At 35.7% G+C, this 20,160-nt stretch overlaps 1 long non-coding RNA gene across 6 annotated transcripts in view; it reads left to right on the top strand.

Annotated features, from left to right (window-relative positions):
• Nucleotides 1-16,206, top strand: part of LOC116241251 (uncharacterized) — a 53,363-nt gene extending 37,157 nt beyond the window's left edge. For 4 of the 6 annotated variants that reach the window (XR_016464308.1, XR_004169473.2, XR_016464303.1 and 1 more), the window contains 2 exons: nucleotides 244-336; nucleotides 16,029-16,206. This is a non-coding gene — a long non-coding RNA (uncharacterized LOC116241251). Of the gene's footprint in view, nucleotides 1-243; nucleotides 337-6,633; nucleotides 7,182-10,642; nucleotides 10,684-16,028 lie in introns of those variants that run through there. The other 2 variants (XR_016464307.1, XR_016464305.1) reach the window with 2 other exon arrangements.
• Nucleotides 16,207-20,160: the final 3,954 nt, after the last annotated feature.

The raw sequence follows: 20,160 nt of genomic DNA, 5'->3' as shown, positions 1-20,160 counted from the left end.
ATGAATATATTTTATCATATTTCCATTACTTTTGTATAAAATTAGTGAAGTTAACTAATTAGTAGTTTTTGTCAGTACTACTGTGACTCACGACAACAATGTGAGTCAGAACTTCTAAAGTTATTTCTATAAAGTGTATCCATCCTGTCCCAAGACCCACACCCCCGAAGTTATACATTAGTAAAATCGTAATTGAATTAACCTTGGACTAACTCCCAAAGATTGTTATCTCTTCTCTTGCAGCTGGAAGAAATCTATCAAAATGTCTCTGATGGAGAAATGATGAAGCAATGAGCAAGTTTACAAACGGTTCTTATTTGACAGCTGCCATACTCAGTAAGTAGATTTTTCATGTAATGTTTTTAACAGAATGCTATTCTAGACACTTCCAAAGAATAATTTGCTCCTATAAATTAAGCTTTATCAGATTATTTATTAGTAAGATATTGGTCTGAGCCCTGGAGCACGTTTTAAAAACTCTTCTGGAAAGTAATTTTAGCAATAGCAATTATAACTCTGGAATTTTTGCTATCCTCATAAGTATACAGTTTCTTTTTAACTCTTGCATTTTTTTCCCTTCAGTGTTTTCTTGGACAGTATGTCCAATTTTGGGTGCCAAGAAAAAGTACTCACTTTCACTCCTTTCAAATATGCTACCTCTTAATTTCATAGTGTTATTCTCTGTTTCTGTGTTACAATTCAGAAAAACAGTATTTCCCAACATCCATTGTAACATTCGCTTTCTTATCCATTAATGGCTCTTTTAATAAATACCTCTTCAAACAACTGGATTGGTCCAGTCCATTACAAGAATAAGCAAAGGATTTATCTTTCACCAAGTTTTCCAGAAATGGGAGTGGGCCAAATTGACAGTTCTAGTTTGCAGCACCATGATTACAGGTAACCCCTGCCACAGGTTGCTTTTCCTTGACTCACATGTTTTCACAACCAAAGATGTGCCCTTCACAACCAAAGATGTGCCCTTTCAAATAGGATGCTTAAATCATTCTGTGAACTAAGGACCCTTTTGTTCACTGTTCTATTTGGCTGATGAGATGTTTATCCTACTGTTTATGATGACATTTTAAAATACACCTGTAGTACAATCCATGTCCCTAAGGAGTATTTTAAGAAGTTTGTGGGTAGAAAGTACCATATGTGCAAATCACTGCACTGAGTTAAGAAGATTCTTATTGAAGATTCATTTGGGTCTTTTGAACTGAGAAAATATTTGTGGGTTTTGTTCTGAAACTTACTAAATTGCCTTCATTATATTTCTGCAGCTAACACAGATGTCTTTTGATATTATGCTATTCATCTTTTATTAATTATCTACTTAGACATATGAACAGACCATTTGAAAATTATAAGCATTAGTGAGCAAACATCTCTGTATTGGATATACTTATAAACTTCCTCTTAACAAAAATGTCCCTCATTAAAAGAAAATATTTAGGTATTGAGACAACATCCGCTGTACTCATAAGCAGCCTAGAGTTGAACTTCATAAATAACTTCTTTTTTCCAATAGAAATCTATGTTTCTGTATCTCAGTGTTGTAAATTTATTTGTCTCTTATGCAGAAGTTGATTGATTGCTCTAGTTAGCAGCAAATTTTTATCATATACAAAACAATTAAAACATGCCGCAAAGTAGATCTAAGTGCTATGGGTTCACCTGAGGTGGGTTCCTTGATTATAGGTTAGATATGCTACATCTGGAAATCATTTCTCTATCATACAGATTGGAGGCAACGTTTGTGGGATTTGCAGTACAGTATAACAGTCCCAATAAGCATTTGAATCTATACTCTCAGAGCTGCTGAAGCTGGTTAATGAAACTTCTGGAAACTCTATGTACTTTGCTAATGGAAAACAGTCCCTACTCCAACTCCAGCCTGTTGCCTCAGAAAAAAAAAAAAAAAAAAAAAAAGGTTGCTAGAAAACTTCTCTCTACAGAAGAGAAAAATCCTATTATTAATAAAAATCATTTCAGTATTCTTCACATTATTACCTTAGAAAATATTGTCATAGCTATTGTATGGGAATCCTGCCAATAATAGCTTTTTAGTCTGCTATATCTGATATTTTAACCAATGCTCCTCAATCGCAAACAATTTAGGCAACCTTTAGAATACATATTGATAGGGAGGAAGAGGTTAAGCCAACTTTATTCTCAAAGCTGGTGAAGTAGTTGGGACCTATAAATAGTATGAGCCTGCTCAAGAAAACAAGCTGTGTTTGAGAGGAAAAAAATGGTGCTTACCTATTTGTGCCCTAGGAAAGAGTTTGACACTTTGCTTGCACATCATGTGAAAAGTACTCTCCTGATCCTTTTGAATTGCTCTGTCCTAAGGCTGTCTTGTGAATTCAAGGCAAATGGCAATTTGGCACTTGTGTATCATCTGAAGGCATATGCAAGAGAGAGTGGTGAATAACATTAAGCAGTGCTGTGACTCACAGTGGCAGGTGATAACAAATGAGATTACTGAAATCTGAGATTGAAGAGGGAAGGAAAGAAAGCCCCACTTTTTTTGGTAGCCTCCTCTACTGGTTAACTCTCTGGGGGAGAGCTCTCAGTCTTGAAAAGATTAGATCAGCTAGAGGTGCAGGTGGTGTAGAGGGCACAAGGTAGAGGACAAGTGGCAATGAGAACTTGAGGAACTACTTCATATGTCCCAAATCTCACTGAATCTACACTAATCCTGCAAAACACTTTTGTAACATCCAAATGTCTGGTGGCAAATTGATGTTTATTTTTTTGAGAGTAACATATATGGTGACAAGATTAGGATAGTATCTAGAAGGATAGGCCTCATTGAGTGACAGGCTGTAGCAATTAGACATGCTGCCTAAGGGTGTAGAAGTAATATAACAGTGAGAGCTAAATGAGGAGTAAAGTTGAGCATACTAAGCAGAGACAAAGAAGGACAAGGAGAGATAATAGCAAGAAATGATGGAATGAGATATTTGTTCCCAGGCGTCCATAAAGAACAGCTCAAAACTGTGAGGGTTTCTCTATCTCTTGATTGAATATTTGTCTTTCACTACCATTTTCTTCATGTGTATGCTAGTAACAAAAGTAATTCTAGTTATGTAATAATACATAATGTGATGTGTGTAATTTGATTAGCCAATGATGAGATGAGATTAAACAAGTGTAGCTCTGATTTCATTCAGTGCTGAAGATCATTTGGTTTACTAGCTTATTCCTTCATATGGTGTTCATATGGAGTTGTTTAAGAGATGCTGTATTCTACTTGCAGATGCTCTGCTTCTCAGATCTGTTTGTCCTTAATGACTTACAGCAATGTCCTTGGTGAACTACTACATCAAACTTGACAAACTTTCTCAATTATCCATTTGTGGTTGTAGCTTTGTTCTTGGTGCTACTCCTTAAAAGACGTTTGAAGGCAACACTCCTCCAAATTCACATATTTGGTCATGAAATTTGTACCAGATTCTTCCTCATGTCGTGTATTCTGCTGCCATCATGTGGTTATTTCTTTTCATTCATGCCAAGATTTAGAAAAAAATAAGCCATAGTTTTTTGTACCATCTATACATTGCAGGAACCACTCTCTGCCCCAAAAGCCTGCAGAAGTTTGCTCATAAGACTGTATTATTTATTTTAAAATAATTTTCATATTTCTTGATGAATGAAACATCTGGCTCCCATTTGTATAATAAATTTTTTAGAATCCCTCTGTTGGAGGTAGAAAGATATTGGACCAAAAAAATGCAGAATTTTGGACAACATGTAGTTAACAGTGATGCATCTGGCATTTACGTTTTACTGCATTTACAGTTTACTAAGCAGCTTTCTTCACATAGTACTTCCCAGTGATGGACATAAAGGAACCGCTTCTAAAATTTTCTACATGACTTGACCCCCTAATGGTCCTCAGGGAAATTCTATTTTTTTCCATGTACTCTGTCTGACTTTGGTATCCATCTATTCACGAGGCGCCCCAGATTATTGTTATTATTATTGCCCTAAATTACGTGTTTGGAGATAGGAAGTAATTTCTCTGTACCTTTTCAAATGGTTTAATTTCAAAGGTCTTATGTGAACAAGTAGAATGTGTGCTCAGGGTAGAAAACCATTTGTATCTTCTTGGGTGAATTACATAACTTATAATCAGTCTTACTATGTTTGAAAAATCCACATTCATATTTTTCATTCAATTTTTGAATCTTTGTTCTGTTTAAATTTTTTTTTTTTTTAATTTATATTTTTATTACTTGGCCAGGATGAATTGGAAGTATAAGGTTTTTAACAACTGAAACAAATGGGCAAGTTCTTCAGTTGTTGATAGACCACTGCTTCTCCATGTACACATATGTGTAAGCAATGCAGAAAGCCTTACATTATCTAGAATGTGTGGTCACAAACTTACTGAACCAGCTTAATCTGTTAAGACTTTCAAACACCTTGCTTTCTGTCTCTTTCTTTCTGTCTGACCACTGTGCTCTCATTAGTTCATCCAAGTAGTCTGACAAAGTGTATGGAGGATTATTTTGTGTTTGACTTTTCCAAGGATAAAGAATTTATCCTCAAGATGTAGCAGTTTTATTAAAGGGGGGAAAAATCTACATTTCTGTAGCTGTTAGATTTTTGGCTTAAAAATCAAATGCAACAAATTCAATTAAAAAATTGCTTGAAACATGTTGCTTTTATTTCCTAACACATTAGTTTTGAAGAGATAATGGTTTAAGCAAATGTTAAGATACATACTGCTGTGTTAAGAACAATACTGCATGTGAATGAAGATTAATAAAGTGCACATTAATAGAATTAATAGAAATCCAAGCTTCTGCCTAGCATACTCGGCATGCTGTAGTGCTTAAATCTTAACTTATAAATATGCACAAGTGCTGAAAAGGCTGCTGTTCTATCTGCCCAGAAGCACTGTTCTCTTGATGGAGCTGAGCACTGCAGAACCTACCTCATGCCTAGCACCATATGGGATTTACAAACTGCCTGATGCTCCCCAGGAGCATTGAATTCAGTACAGATCTAGAAGTGGGGAGGATGCTTTTAATAATATGTTAAGTAGAACTTTATAATCCGTACAAATTACATTTTCTGTATTAAGATATAATACTCTGTTGCTTTACTCAATTTGAAATATTTACTATGAAATAGGGATGGTGAATGCTACAAAGTTGAGATACCTTTTTTTGCAGTTGTTGCAGCACAACTCTTTTCCTCCTATTTTCTTACAACTGTATCAAATACTTAGGAGAAGTAATTTTCTGCTGTTTATCTTAGGTAAGAACTTATTCTAAAAGTTTAATTCCACAAGTCTGTTTTTGTACATACTTGTGCACGAACCTCATGCACGGAGAGGATTTGTCAGTCTATTGACAAATAGTCCAGATATAATTCAACAACATCTGAACGAATTTAATTCATTGATATCTTCATAATTTCTTCTTGAAGTCTAAAGCTTAGCAAGAAAGATGAAAGATTAACTGGCAGAATGAGTATTAAAACTAACTGTATATATGCACAGTAGAAAGAGAATAGTGTCCACTAACAAAGAAGAGTTTTGAATTTCTCTGGTCAGTATCAGCTGTCCTGGGAAAGATTTTTAAATTCTTAGGAATAAGAAAGAGGAATAAACATAGTAAAAAAAAAAAAAAAAAATTGAATTACAGGCATCTCCAGCTTTTAGACACCTTTAATAATACTTGCAAAAAATAGAGATCATCTTGTCTTTTCAATGATACTGATTCTCACTGACACGATGGCCCAGCTTTAACAAGAAAAGAGTGGTCCATGTGGTAACCATAAACTGTTATAACTGCAGCAGCAGAGAAATTCTTGTGCATTGGCCAGAATTACAAGCATGTCACAGAAAGCCTTGATATGACAGTAGAAAAACTAAAGGGGCAGGGAATTAAGTCATTAGTTTTTCAAGCATCTGTTTAGAAACAGATATCTTAAATTATTGCTAGCCTTTATCCTGTTTTGTTTTGTTTGCAAGTACTTAATTTGCTGAGCTGAATCTCCTTTCTGGTCAGTAAAAAAAAAAAAGTGATTTTCAATTGTATAAATTATTTAGCTTTCTGCTAGGAATCAAATTGGAAGAAGAATAAGAAGATGGGAATTTTCCAGACAACAGCTTTTTATAATCACTCTGTCTTGATAGATCACACACAGATGCTGTGATTACCTCAACTGTGGTACATTAATTTTCCAGATAGGTACTGACACTGGCAACACAGTGTTATGATGTTTTTCTGTCTTGGTTATAACTATTTGTGCATATTTCTGTCAAGGATAACTTATGCAAACATAAATGTTTCCTCCTATTTTTTATATTAATAATCAGCTAGGGAAGGCTAATATTTCTGGAGATGAAGAGGTTCTTGTTATTATGATTAAAGTTAAACAGAAAAGAATTGAAAAGCATTTTGAAACAAGAATGTGGAGGGGATGTTAAAGTATGAAGTATCACTGTGTTTGAGCAGGAAAAATATCCCATAACAATAGTAAAGATGATTAAAAGCTTAACTGAAAAAATATTAGGCTAATTATAAGATTTTTTTTATGTAAGAAGCCATATATCATGTGAGGAGAAGAATTCAGCTGCTAAATGCTGATTGCCATTTAACATTCTTGCAGGGACACCCACAGATGTTTGACAAATGGAGAGGTGAATTTTCTGGCCATTCTGAATAGCCTACAGAGAAATACTGGGAGCCTACTGAGAACCCTGCTTAAATCTCAGAGTCCTTTTAAAACTCCCCTTTATTGCCATGTTCAATTTAGGTTTCTCCATGTGTACCAGAAAAAGAGAGATTATAAAAACATTATGACCAGACATAGATAAGTCCTGGAACAATAAACATGGAATTAAAACAGCTCCATAAAATTATTAGACCAATTTCCAGCCTGCACAGGAAAGAATGCCAGCCTTGCGTGGCTGAGGCAGCACATTGTCTCTGCAAACACATTGTGAAACACAGTTCTTTGTGCACTGGAAGCCTACAAGAAAAGCCTGTCCTCATTGCACTCTTTCCAAAGTTCTTGAAGTTCATGTTACTGACAGTGAGCCACCACTTAAGAATTAGCATATTATATAAATCATGGCCCTTTATAGTGGTGTATTCCCACTCCTTAACCAGCACAATGAAAATAGATCAGGAAAAAAGAACTGTATGACTGTTTTATTTACGTAAAGAAGTGTCATTAAAATTCTTTTGATTTTCCTGGAGGCATTTTTTTTATATTAGTAGGAATGCAGATCTGGCCTAATTTCCTAACTGAAAATTAATGAGGATTGAAGATATTTAAATTACAGTCAGTGAACTCAGATATTTAGGAAAGAGAATATCTTTGGTGGAAGTAATGTATGAGGAAAAACACTGCAGTGTAGTTGAAAAAGAACTTTTTGTGGCTTGGTTGTAGGCCAACTTTCTAAATATAGCGTTAAGATATTTACTTGGAGCATCCAAAAAAAAAAAAAAGTTGAAAGAGGTATTGCAATGAGCCATGTAAATAGATGTTTGTTGAAGCTGGGGGGAGGTGAATTTTCTCAGAGTAAAAAACTATTTTAATTTTCTTTCACTTTTTGCCTTCATTTCTTCACATGGTTTGCAGTGGAGAATGCATATCCATGCTAATCTGAACCTCCACAGACATTAAGTTGTACACATTGCTTCTTCAGTAGTTCACTGGACCTAATGACATCTCCACAGAGGGAAGGGCACCAGTCCTAATGAATTATGGAGGGCTGCTGAAATGCCCAGCTAACAGCTACAGCAAGTGCAGCCACATGCAGGTACAAGCTTCCTGTCTGCTAGCATTGATGTTCCTAGTTTCCCAGGGCTCCATAGGTAGGCACAGTGGAAATGTACTGTTCAACCAGTCTACTATGTTTTGTACTGCCTCTACATTCTCTCCTTAGTACATATTCTTGAACCTACCAGAATCCCGGGCTTTTAAAGAAAAATAAATTGAGGTTATTGTGTGTCTTTCCTTCTTCTTTACAGTTTGTATTCTCTTCTGCTTCACAGAGGCAGATTTGTTGATAATTTACAACCTTCAAGTATTTGAAGTTGGAAAGCTGTAACTTTTCAAGAAAACTCCCATGTATGCTATAAATCAGCAATTTCATAAAGAAATTCTAAACTCTTGACAAAAAACAAAAAAAACAAAAAAAACCAACACTGTAATACTGATTTTGATGATTCATTTAAGTTGCTAATTTTATTCTTTCAATTTTGAAATCACATCAGTGTGAATATGTATTTTTCCCAGATATTTTTGTCTCTAGTGCTCCAGAGAATTTCCTTGCTGACAGCAAGTCCATCCAATATTCTACCATTACACTCTCCTTATAACATGATTATTACATTCTTGGAAATGTGCACTGCAGAAATGGATGATCAAGTGCTGCTTGAGGACTGGGTTGGAAAGAAATGGAGTGATGATAGAAAAGGAAAGTGGGAAAGCTAACTTTTATTGTGTATACAATAAATACTAGTGTGTTTAATTGCATTTAGCTTTGATTTCTTCACTACTGTAATGGAGACTGTAGAAACTAGAAATTAAAGAAACCTTTTTCTGGATAAATTTTCACCTCTACTATACTTCTATAAAGAGAAGTACTTCATAAGAAGTATTACCAAAATGGATTCTGTGAAAGACCAATATAAGAAAAAGTCAAAGTTTGGGCTGTATAAAAGTTGAAGCACAAGCTACAGATAGAATTGATGTTCTCCATGCTCTGTGCACAGAAATTTCTTCACACTCTGAAAGGTCCTTTGCTAGCCTAGATTTTTCTTATTTTTGAGCAAGAAAAATAAATATTCACTTTTCTAAATATTCTCTATGTCAAAAGCATAAAGTCAAATATTCAAGCTTTGTACAGAGGAGTGGCAAAGTGGTTTCACACACCCACCCTATATTGTTTTGTCCTTTACCTGGTACTTTGGAGCAGAACATTCTCTGCTCCCACTTCTTATTTGCTAAGGGAAAGACTAACTAGAGAGTTAAGTTGGGTGTAAAATCTAATTGCCCAGAGACCTTCTGCTTAATCTTGGGAAAACTTCATAACAAAACACAAATTCAGACTGAATAGATAATTTCCTTGAGGGCTAAAAGGCAGCCTCAGATACAGGAGCTTCTACCCAAGGATCCTGAGGCCCCATTTGGAGTAGTGTGTCCAGATCCCTCTGCACAAGAAAGATGTAAATTGGGTCTAGAGGGTGGCTATGAGGATGATCAGAGGGCTGGAGTACTGCTCCTATGAAGAAAGTTTGAGGGAGCTGGGCTCGTTCAGCCTGGTGAAGGCATCACTGTGGTCTTCCAGTACTTAAAGGGAGTATATGAACAGGAGGGAAGACAACTTTTTACATGGGTAGATAGTGATAGGATAAGGGGGAGCAGTTTTTAAATGAAAGAGGGAAGATATGTGTTAGATGTCAGGGGGAAATTTTTTTCACTAGTGGAGGTGGTGAGGCACTTGAATGGGCTGCACAGAGAAGTTGTGGTTTCCCTATCCCTGGAGATGTTCAAGTCCAGGTTGAATGGGGACCTGGGCAGCCTGATCTAGTGGTTGGCAACCCTGACCATGGCAGGGGGGTTGGAACTGGATGACCTTTGAAGTCCCTTTCAACCCAAGACATTATGTGATCATGATGCCTCTGACCTCATTTTCCTTAGAAACCTGTGCTCTGAGGCAGCTCACCAGAGAAATGTTTGCCAGAAACAGGGAGGATACTAACAAAAGCGAACTAATTCCAGAAGGAAAATAAACTCCCATTGGTTAGATGAGGTGACTCTCATGAGGCAAGATTAAGAAAAAAGAAAACCCTTCCATGCTTTCCTACAGACTTCCAGTCCATGAACTCTGAGGATTTAATGGAAGTCCTGCCAAGGAGAGCAAGGCATGAGTGAATGAACACTCACTGTCTATACCCTCAGAATTAGTGACTTTTACAAAGGTTGCCATGAGGCACTGTGTTATTTATCATTCCTGTGAAGCTATGATGCTTCTTCAGTACATGGGAATGGAGCAGATGTTCTCTTGAGGTCAAAATTTCCCTTACTTCAATATACCGGTTTGGTGTTTGTCTTTGTATGTGAATTGTCCATGTGGTTCCTAAAAAAGTTTACTACAGCAACAGATGATACTGGCAGATGAGAAGGCCTTTTTTTGAAAGCATGCAGGAAAAATGACAAAGCCTCTCAGTTTTTAGGAGTGAACTTTCTTTATGGCACAAATGTTATGTGTTTGTATCAAAATTAGCAGACATGTCTGGCAAATATTTTTATACTAACACATATTCAACCTATTTATGTCGGCCTACCAGCACAAAATAAATAAATACCTACCTACCTACATACATACATACTTACATACATATATATTTAACCTTCCAAAGATTTTCTTTTAAAGCTTGGTCTTTAATCCCAGCTGGTTCTTTGTGTCAGCTGCGGAGCTTAGCTGGTATCCTCTGTAAGAAAATGAATTTGAAAAATATTTCTGTAATAATGCTGTACAGTTACCGCATACTACAAGTTAATGCGAGATAAAAATTAATCAAATCAGTATAAATTTTATGATAGAGCTTGATATCTTTGTTACTGTTAGTTATGGGAACTATTATTTTTTTTTTCTTACCAGCACTGCACTGTGTTTAGCCAGTAAGACTGCAGGGAGAAGAGGTAAGGGGAAATTAATGCAAAAATGTTCCATCCTCTTCCTGAAGAATTTACTGTGAACTTTTCCCTAGAGATAAGCCAAACTAGCAAACATGCTTTTACAACAGAAATAACGTTTTTATATCTTTCAGGAAAAATATTTTTCCCAATATCAATAATAATAAAATAAAAACGAAATGCTGATAAGTTCAATAAGATTTGTTAATTGTCTATTTAGAAAACTTTAGAGTGACAGAATACTAAGCGGTGCTGACATCACAGATCCTGCCTATTAAATTAGTTATATATATGTAACTAATATATAAATGTGCCTCAGCATCCTAACAGTAAAGAATTTCCTTTTTTAGTTTAAAATCCCTCCCCTTGTCTTGTCAAAATACGGGTGTAAAAAGTAAATCTCTCTTCTGTTTATAAGCTCTCTTTTTAAGTACTGGAAGGCCATAGTGAGCCTTTTCTTCTCCAAGTTGCAGCCCAGGATAACATTGGCCTTCCTGGTTGCTAGAGCACACTGCTGGCTCACATCCAGCTTTCTGTCCAGCAGAACCCCTTAGTTTTTCTCCATAGTGCTGCTCTCAATGAGTTTTTCCCCCAGTCTGATTGTGAGAGGCAGAGCTCCTCCGTGTTTATAAAGGAGAATCTAAAATCTCTTTTACTTCCTGCCTCCTCCCTATAGGAGGATATCTCTCACAGTATCACAGCATCACAGAATCACTGTAATTCTATGAGAGATATCCTGGTCAATTCAAACAGAGAAATATACCACGTCCAGGGTGGGTAGAGTCAGTCTCAAACACAGATGGAAACAACTCATGTTTGGGCAGAATACACTGATTTGTGCTGCTTTGGGATTCAGACTTCCTACAGCAGCACAAGTTGCCATCTCCCCTCTCCTCCAGATACTTTTAGCTCCCTTGAGCAATATAAGCTGTCTAAAAGAATGGTTTCAATTTGACAAAAAGAGGACATGGTAGAGGAATGAAAATAAAATCTTTCATGAAATCATTCGCTCCTCTGGTACTTGAGATTGCAACAATGATCTAACTTGTTATTGCATTTGCAAAGAAATTGATATAAAACAGCACAAACATACATATGTTTAGGTATACAAACATTCATTTGGGTGCATTTTAATCTGCATGCCTATGATCTCCCAAATTTGAGCTGGGTTCCAGTTCAAAGACAGAGTAATTTGTAATTACTTTTGTAATTACTTGTAATACCTCATCTTATCCTGTTGTCAAGATTCATCAGTTCTTTAAAAAAGGCAAATAATATCTTTCAAGTGTACTGGGAAGTTACAAGATGTTGAATTACAAATGCCAGTAGGTGGAGAGAACAGAACCCCAAAACTTTTCAGGGGAATCAAGATATTGGAAAGAAAGAACGGAAAAGCTCGATTTTGCAAACTATTTAATTTTTGGAGCCAGTGCATCAAAAGCCACTCTGGAGAGCCGTGCAGAACTGTATCTGGGAGGAGCGTGGAGACACATCTCTTGCTACATATGCAGACTGCGTAAGTGTGGAATTTGGAGGAATGTTACTGTCTATTCCAAATTTGTCTAAGGAAAATAGCTGAACAAAGTGTGTTTGGGTTCAGGAGAAATAAAACTGCAATTTTCAAAAATTTAAGGGCATTCTCTCTCGTCTTTGGGCCAAGGTATTCAACCTTCTCTCTTTCATCTAATCGTGGACATTGGAAAATGGGGATTTATCAGTGCATATCAGTGACTATTGCAAACTGAATGCTAATGGAGTTTCAGTCCACACATTCGAATATACCATTCTTAATTCAAACAGCTTAATTTCTCTTTATAATATGGGATGGATAGCAAAACAAATTTTATAAAAAATAAGAAATTGATGCTTTATCTTTAAGTAAAATATTGTTATAGGGATTTACTATTGGAGGTCAGCTTGTACTTAGTATTCATAGCTGTTGAGCCACCTACTGAGGAAGAAGGCAGAGTTAGAGCTTGAGTGATTATTCTTCACCAGCAGCCAGTCTCCCTAACCAGCTGATATTCCATACTGAATTGTAGTTCCAGTGTTTCATCAAAATGATTTGCAGTTTATATCCTGCATTTACCTCATGTCCTTTAGTCAGCTCATTGTGAAAGTGCACAAAAGGAGGGTTAGGGAAGCAGCTGTGATATCTCTGCTCCTCAATACAGACAACATACTTGCAAGCAATTACTTTTCTGCATCTTTTCTGAGTTCATATCCTCTGTGCACATCAGAGATGGCAAATTAATTATTATATTGAGTAGTATAACGCAATAAGAAACAAAGTACATTCAAATCTAGAGGTCAGTTTTAGGGATTTTCTGTTTACCCAAAGAAAAAAGAACAAAGGTTTGAAAGTTTTTTTTCTGTCTTTTTAAGAAGCTCTCCCTAAATACGCTGCCTCTTCCTTTGGCTTGTCTTCATTTCTAAGAGGTGGAGTGGCCAGATGTGCACCCTGGGACAGAAGGTGCCACTCACTGAATCACCAAAGCTTCATGATATCATGTGTTAGTCTATCTATACTAACTTTAGTATTTACTTCCACAACTAGTTCTGAATTTCATAAGATCTTACTGAAAATTGTTGTATCAGGTTTGTCCTTATTTGCTTCCTTCCTTGTCATCATATGTTCTGGGGCATGGCACGCTGGGAAATAGAGGTTATATAGGGAAAGGAAGTCTGCGCAGGTACACAGAGATATATAGGAAGTCACAGCTTCCCATAAAGTTCAGTTTATGTGTCTCATCACGTAAGTCCTGTGCAGAAATCTTTGTTAAGGCTGCCATTTTGGAAATTGCCTGGAGTTTATATGGTAACATCAAATAAAGTAGAAGTAGAAATTCCCAGATTATTTTATCAAGACTGTAGCTATATTTTTACATATTGAAAACTTGAATGTCTCAGTTTTCACTTGATTTCTTAGGATTCTCTGAGAGTTTGCATCTTTGTATGCATTTAGAAAAACTTCAGCTATGCCTCCAAATGAAGTTGTTTTTAAGAAGCTTTACAATATAGAAAGAATCTTATCAATTTTATAAGTAGCATAGAGGAGAACTAACATGTCTGCTCCTTCTTATCTGTTAATAGAAATTTCAATTTCTATCTAGCTGTCTTTTCTACTAACCAAATAAGTTTAAATCACAAAAATACTCAGATTTATCAGAAAGCTTATAGGAGACATTTTGAAGTAGGAATTTACAAACGCTCTTTGTTTTCTGTAGATAAAATGTAGGCCAGATATTCACTTGGCATAAATTCAGATACTTTCACTGTCTTCAGAAAAACTAAAATATATTGCTAAAGGAATTTGATTAGTTTGAATCAATTTCTCTTCTTGTTTGCTCTCATGGAAATTAGAGCAACCTCCCCCCGAAAGATATCTTTCAAGCTATACCAGTGTAAAGTAAAATACAGAGCTTGATCATTAATGTTTTCTCTTCCTGTGTCAATTGATCTCTCTGTTATCTACAAAGAGTTTAGCTATAAAACTATTAAAGTACAGGCCGACTGATGGAGCAGAGGTTGATTTAAAATAATAGTTCTTACATCTAGACAAAAACTGCAGCTGTGAATATCCTGCAGATAAACACTGTATTTGTGAAGTGGACAGTCCATCTTCAAATCACTGAACATCACAAGGTGCCTTGTTACTTCCTTGTTCATATCCCTAATTGCTGATTTATTAGCAGGTTTGTTAAATGTATTTCTTGGAAATCGAATCAGAAATACAACAACTGAAGAACATTCACTGCCTTATTTCAGATTGTAACAGAAAGAAAGAGTATTTATGCATACATGTAACTTTTCTACAAGCTCTCTCAGAACCCAAGATTTAACAACTAAGATAGAAAATTAGACTGATGTTGTAAGGCTTGATCTTTCTTTAAAGTTCATATGATTTCGTCAGGGTGTCATGTCAGATCAATCAATAGAGAAGGTGAAGATGCAGGTTATCAGTAGGGTATAAGACACAATAGGAATTTACCAACCTTTCTAACATGGGTACTCTTTCTCACCTAAGCTGTGGCACACTTTCATCTGATCTTTTTATTGCTAAGTATATTATTTGTTTAAAAAGAAGAATAATCAGGAGTGTGATGCCCTAATTTTTAGAGAATAAAAGCCACTAATGTTTGACTTCATTTCATTTCATTTTAATTTTAGTTCCTTCCTAGTAAGAGTTTTTGGGGGTAAAAAAAAAAAAAAGAAAAGAAAAAAAAAAAAGTGATTTAATCAATGAAAAAAATCCCTTCAAAACTTCTAAAAAGAAAATAAGGTACACAGTTCCATAAATAGTGGATGGGCTTTAATGAAAGAAGTACTTTCAATTTTGTGTAACATCAGTAGGAAAGAGCAGAGTATGTTGGTCCTTTTCTCCCTAAGCTCTGCCCTCAAGGGAAGAATTTGAATTACAAAAAATTGAGGAGGTGTGATTTCATTTCCTTTTCAAAACTGAAGAACAGTGTGGGGCCAAGAGTCTTTATTTTATTTGCTTAGTGAGTGATATAGAAAATGTGCTCTCCGAAGAACATGAACACTTCAGAAAAATGGAGATCCATATAAACTGAATTAATTCTCTTTTCAAAACTAATCTCCATTCAGTGTTTCCCTTCTACTTGGATAAAAACCTGAGCAAGCCACACCAAAGGTTGGAAATGAAAGAAACCGTTGTGTATTTATGAGTAATTAGCTTTATTAATCATTCTGTAGAATTAGGAAGAGATCTGCTTTATTTCCTGTAAATATGCAAACTTTGGACTGACTCTCTATTATCCTGCCTGTATGCACAGCACTGAATCAGAGGAAGCTGTTAGGGCAAAAACAACAGGAAACAAAGCGGCTGCAAACACCAGGTCCTTGAAAGAACAAAGTTGAGCTGCTATTTATCATCCTTGAGTGGCATTGGAGAGAGTGAGGACCAGAAGCAGAATGCCTGCCTGCCAACAGGCTAGTGGTCTGCAATATCCCCTTATCTGGATTGAGGTTCAGAGCTAATTTTAAAACCCTGCCAATGCTGGAGTAGATAGGAGGGAGTCTGAGTGGGTTTAAACATACTGCCAGAGGTAGTGGGAGGAAGTGAAATGCTGCTTCAGACTTGCAAAGGCAGGGAAGCCTGGAGCAGGGCGGGCAAGGCTTATAGACTCTTGTCTAGGGAAGGCTGGGGGGGCAGGATGAATGTTTAGCCCACTGTTCTTTTAAACCCTTTGCTTTGGGCACTGCAGGCACAGAGTGACATAACAAAACACACTTTTGCTTTACAGAGACTGTTTTTGAGTCTCTGAAATCAAATGTTATTGAGTTTTTTGGGTACTTCTATCATTGTAACATGTTTTTCTGTGTTACAGCACTGGAGGATGAATAGGAAGCAGACCCGGCAGCAACAGCTCCTTGAGTGCTGTGATCAAACAGGGCCATCTACAACAAGGAGACTGAAATCCCACCTTTTGTTCATAGTGTGCTCTTGAAATAAACAGAGAACATAAAAACCAGTGTAACTGCAAACAACAGTGCTTCCATATGGCCTTTCAGAGAAAGAGTGAATCCCATTCCTACATTTTCTGAGGTAGTAGTACTTCAGTTATGGATGTTCAAAGCTTTGTCAAGCCTATGTTGGAAAAATATACTGGAATTTAATACGTGGAAATGCCCAGGGAAACAAACCTTGGTTCCTAACTGTTGATTTAATTTGTCAAAATATTAGCAGTAATGTGTCATTATCTTAGCCGTATTCTAAGCCCAGTCCTTTCATACCAAAAGTAAATGTAGTGATGCTAGTGGGTCTGTTCAAATGAATTCTGAATTCCTTGAAATTCTGTGACTTTAATTGTTAAACACTTCTTCTTTTTCTTTTTCTTTAAATTGCAAGCTGAAAAAGTATGCTGTCTGTAGACAAAACCAGAAAAATTGAGCTAGTTCACAAATTACACCTAATATTATAGCATCACTGTGTATATGTTATGCTACTTTAATCTAGGAAACAACGCAATAGAGCACTCCAAACTCCATTACTTTAACTATTTATATGCAGAGTCCTCTGGAGGAATTTGATATATTTGTTTCACTTAACCCTGTTATGATTAAATTTCTCACATTGTGAACAGCAGGCACAGATCTATATTTCTTTTCTTTATTTCATTACTAGCTGATAATTTTATTGTATTTCATTTTGAGATTCACCTCATGAACACAGTGTGTGTTATGCATTCAGCTAGATCTTTTTTATTTTTAGATCTTGCCTGATTCACAGTAAGCTGTACAAAAAATCCAGCCAGCCACCCAGTACCTTTTGTTCTTGGAACCATTTAAAATCAATTTGTGATCCTCTCCACCCAATCATTTTTCTTTAAAATTGATAATATTTTTTGCAAGAAAAGTTGCTGACTTGAGAACAATAATATGCTCTAAAACCATACATGCATTTTTCCTTTTAATTGGTTTTATTATATCTGTACATTTTCTTATCCTCTTCTTTGAAGTTGGAATTCTATCATGAAAAACTCAAAAAAAGAACAAGTAAAGTGTCCACCCAATCCTTTTGTGACTGCATTTAATGGAAAAGAGACTCAAATATGGTAGCCACATGAAAAAGCTTTCCTTCTTCCCTTTCCAAGGCTAAGGAAAAAAGTCTTGGATTGTGCTCTCTAAAGTTCTGAGAGAAATAGGAGTGACAAACAGTTTATTTTTTATTTATTTTTTTTCCTGGGATCTTGCCTCTCAAGAATGCCTGTTCATTTTTCATCTCTTGCAAACCTCCTTATCCAAAGCACACTAAAAGATGGGGCTGGGGAGTACACTTTGGCAGCTCCTTACCTGAAATATAAACACTGAGTGGCTCATCTGTAACATACTAAAGGCAGCCTGAATCTTTGCCTGAGGATGTCACAAGACCTAAGTCTGAAGTAGCCAGAGCAGCTGGAAACTACAAAAGGACTCCATAAGTCTGCCTCTGATTTTTGTCTAAGTTTGACACTCATTCAGATTCCCAAAGCTCAAAATATTTTATTGCTGCAGATGGGAGCATTTAGGAGATACCATGTATTTATTTTCTCCCATCTGTAAAGTATTCATGTGATGTTTGGAACTGAAATACAAAGTGAACTAGAAATGGATCCAGAAAATTCTCCTACTTTCTCATCTTCATACATGAAATTCACAAGACACAGAAGTGTCACAGAAAAGTAATACTGATATGAAATATTTAAAAGAACAACAATAAAAACTCAACCTACAAACCAATTTAATTGGCTTTTTTTTCAGCCCCACTGTTCCCTTTCAAACTTTGCATGTCATTAAAAGTGATTCCTATATGGAATTGTTGTCATATTTGATCCATATTCATGCAGACCCTGTAGAAAATATAGGCTGGTTTTCATGGTTCTTAAGAGGAGCTAAGATTATAATTCAGAACTAATGTATTTATTCATATTGATATTGAGATCAAATTGCTATAGCAATGAAAAATTGCATACAGAGACTAGTTCATCAAAATACAATATCTATTGATCCAATTTATCAGTTGTGTCTTGAAATCCCAGCACTTCTAACTACACTAACCAAAATTTTTTGTTAGCTGGCGTATGGAGATATATATTCCTCTATGAAACTGTGCACAGAGAGGCCCACGAGGCTGTATCATTCTTCTTTGATACTGTACTGACCATAGCAGTGAACACACACATTTTTTGTTAAGTCTGGCATTTGACAGGTAGCACAAGATAATGTGAAAATTTTATGAATAATTTTCAGATCTGTAGTGCATGTTTTAGAGTTGTGCTCTTATTTGCTATGCATTGATAGCTTTTCAACTCTGGTGCATCAGTACATCCTGAATAGAAACACTCTCTAAAATAATGTAAGAAATTAGAAAAAAAGTTGTCTCAGTGATCTGTTGCTGTTTGCTATTTGCTGTAAGTTGATAATAATTTCTTCTCATGCAGAAATAAAGATGATTAAAAGATTGTTTGAACAGTCCACTGAGTATAACATTATTATATAATATTCAGCCACAGTAGGTTGCACAGCTGTTGATATGCTGCAAACCAAAAGTACAGATTTTTTTTTTGTATATATTACATGATTGATCTGATTTACAACAAAGGAAGAAGGAATCAGATGCTCCGAGCTGCAACTGTGGCAATTGACATGTTTTCATAAAATTCTTGTTGTTGTGGTATTAAGACATTATTTAGTGTTTCCTATTGGGTGTTGAGAGAATTATCAAAGGTGGAAAAATTTTAGTGAAGGAAAGCTCTGAGATAAATTTATGTTATACAGCATTTTTACAGTAGTTGTATTTTGTTGGACTAACATTAGTACAACACCTTTGTAGAACCATAGAATATCCTGATTTAAAGGAGATGAATAAGGACCAAGTCCAACTCCTAGAAAGAATTTACAACTTAAGACTGGTGGAAAATATTAGAATTATAGGAGTAAGATGATAACTTACAAAGAAAGAAGTGGAAGTTTTCCTAGGCAAGTAAACCCAGGAGTGTTCAAGTGTGATATTCCTGGTTAAAAACTCTATCCAGAGCTTTTCTGGAGTCAGTGATATGGAGGTACAATTATTTGTTTTTTTATAAGCACCATTAGTGTGTTTTTCTAGGCATGCCAGGTTGAGAAAGGGAGCTGCCATTTTTCTGAGAACACTGAACATGAGGAATGGTACATTTTCTTAGAATACCAGAAGAAAATTTAATCTGAAGTATCTTCAGAGAAATGTAGTGAATGTCCAACACATTGGAGCAGACAGCCTATTTAACTGCATCTTTTGTTGCATTTCCTTTATCCTAAAAATTAAGAGATTTCTATCTTTCTTTTTTTTTTTTTTTTTTTTTTTCCTCTCTCTCTGGTAGTTGCAATATAAGCCACTGAAGCATTCACGAAGCAGAATTTATATGACAAACAGGATTTGATCATTCAAAATCAAGATAGAAATATACATTATATAAAAATACTACCATAAAACAGGTCTTACATAAAAGACAGCAATTACTGGCCTAGGACAATATACTTGATGATGCATGGGTTAGACTAGACTAGACTAGACTAAGATTCGTACTAAAATTTGAGGTTGGCAGCTCCTGGTTAGAATTCACATGTTCACGCCACAGTTCAGGTAATTTACGTCCTCTGTATCAATGAGAAAAACTGATGAAAGCAGAAAGCAATTAAAAAAAAAGTCTGGATCTCTGTGTACTAAACTCATATCTTAAATAGTCCAGAATAGAGGGAGATTTCTCTTAATTTTTATTTAGTTTATGCTACATCATTGCCTAGAAGTCCTAATCCAGATTAGTGACTGATGGAAAACATTGATACTTATATACCACAAAACGAAATGAACAGTCACTAATCTGGATTAGGACTTCTATGATTGTACTCAAAGGGAGAAAATATATAAATATGCGAGATATATATTTGCAGTATTCATACTGAATGCTTAGCTCAGGTGCAGGATGTGATTAAGATCCTTTT

This window comes from Phasianus colchicus, chromosome 2 (genome assembly GCF_987193195.1).
Source record: "Phasianus colchicus chromosome 2, bPhaCol1.hap1.1, whole genome shotgun sequence".
Classification (NCBI taxonomy): Eukaryota; Metazoa; Chordata; class Aves; order Galliformes; family Phasianidae; genus Phasianus; species Phasianus colchicus.
The sequence above is the reverse complement of the archived record's forward strand: the minus strand, read 5'-3'. Positions and strand labels throughout refer to the sequence as shown.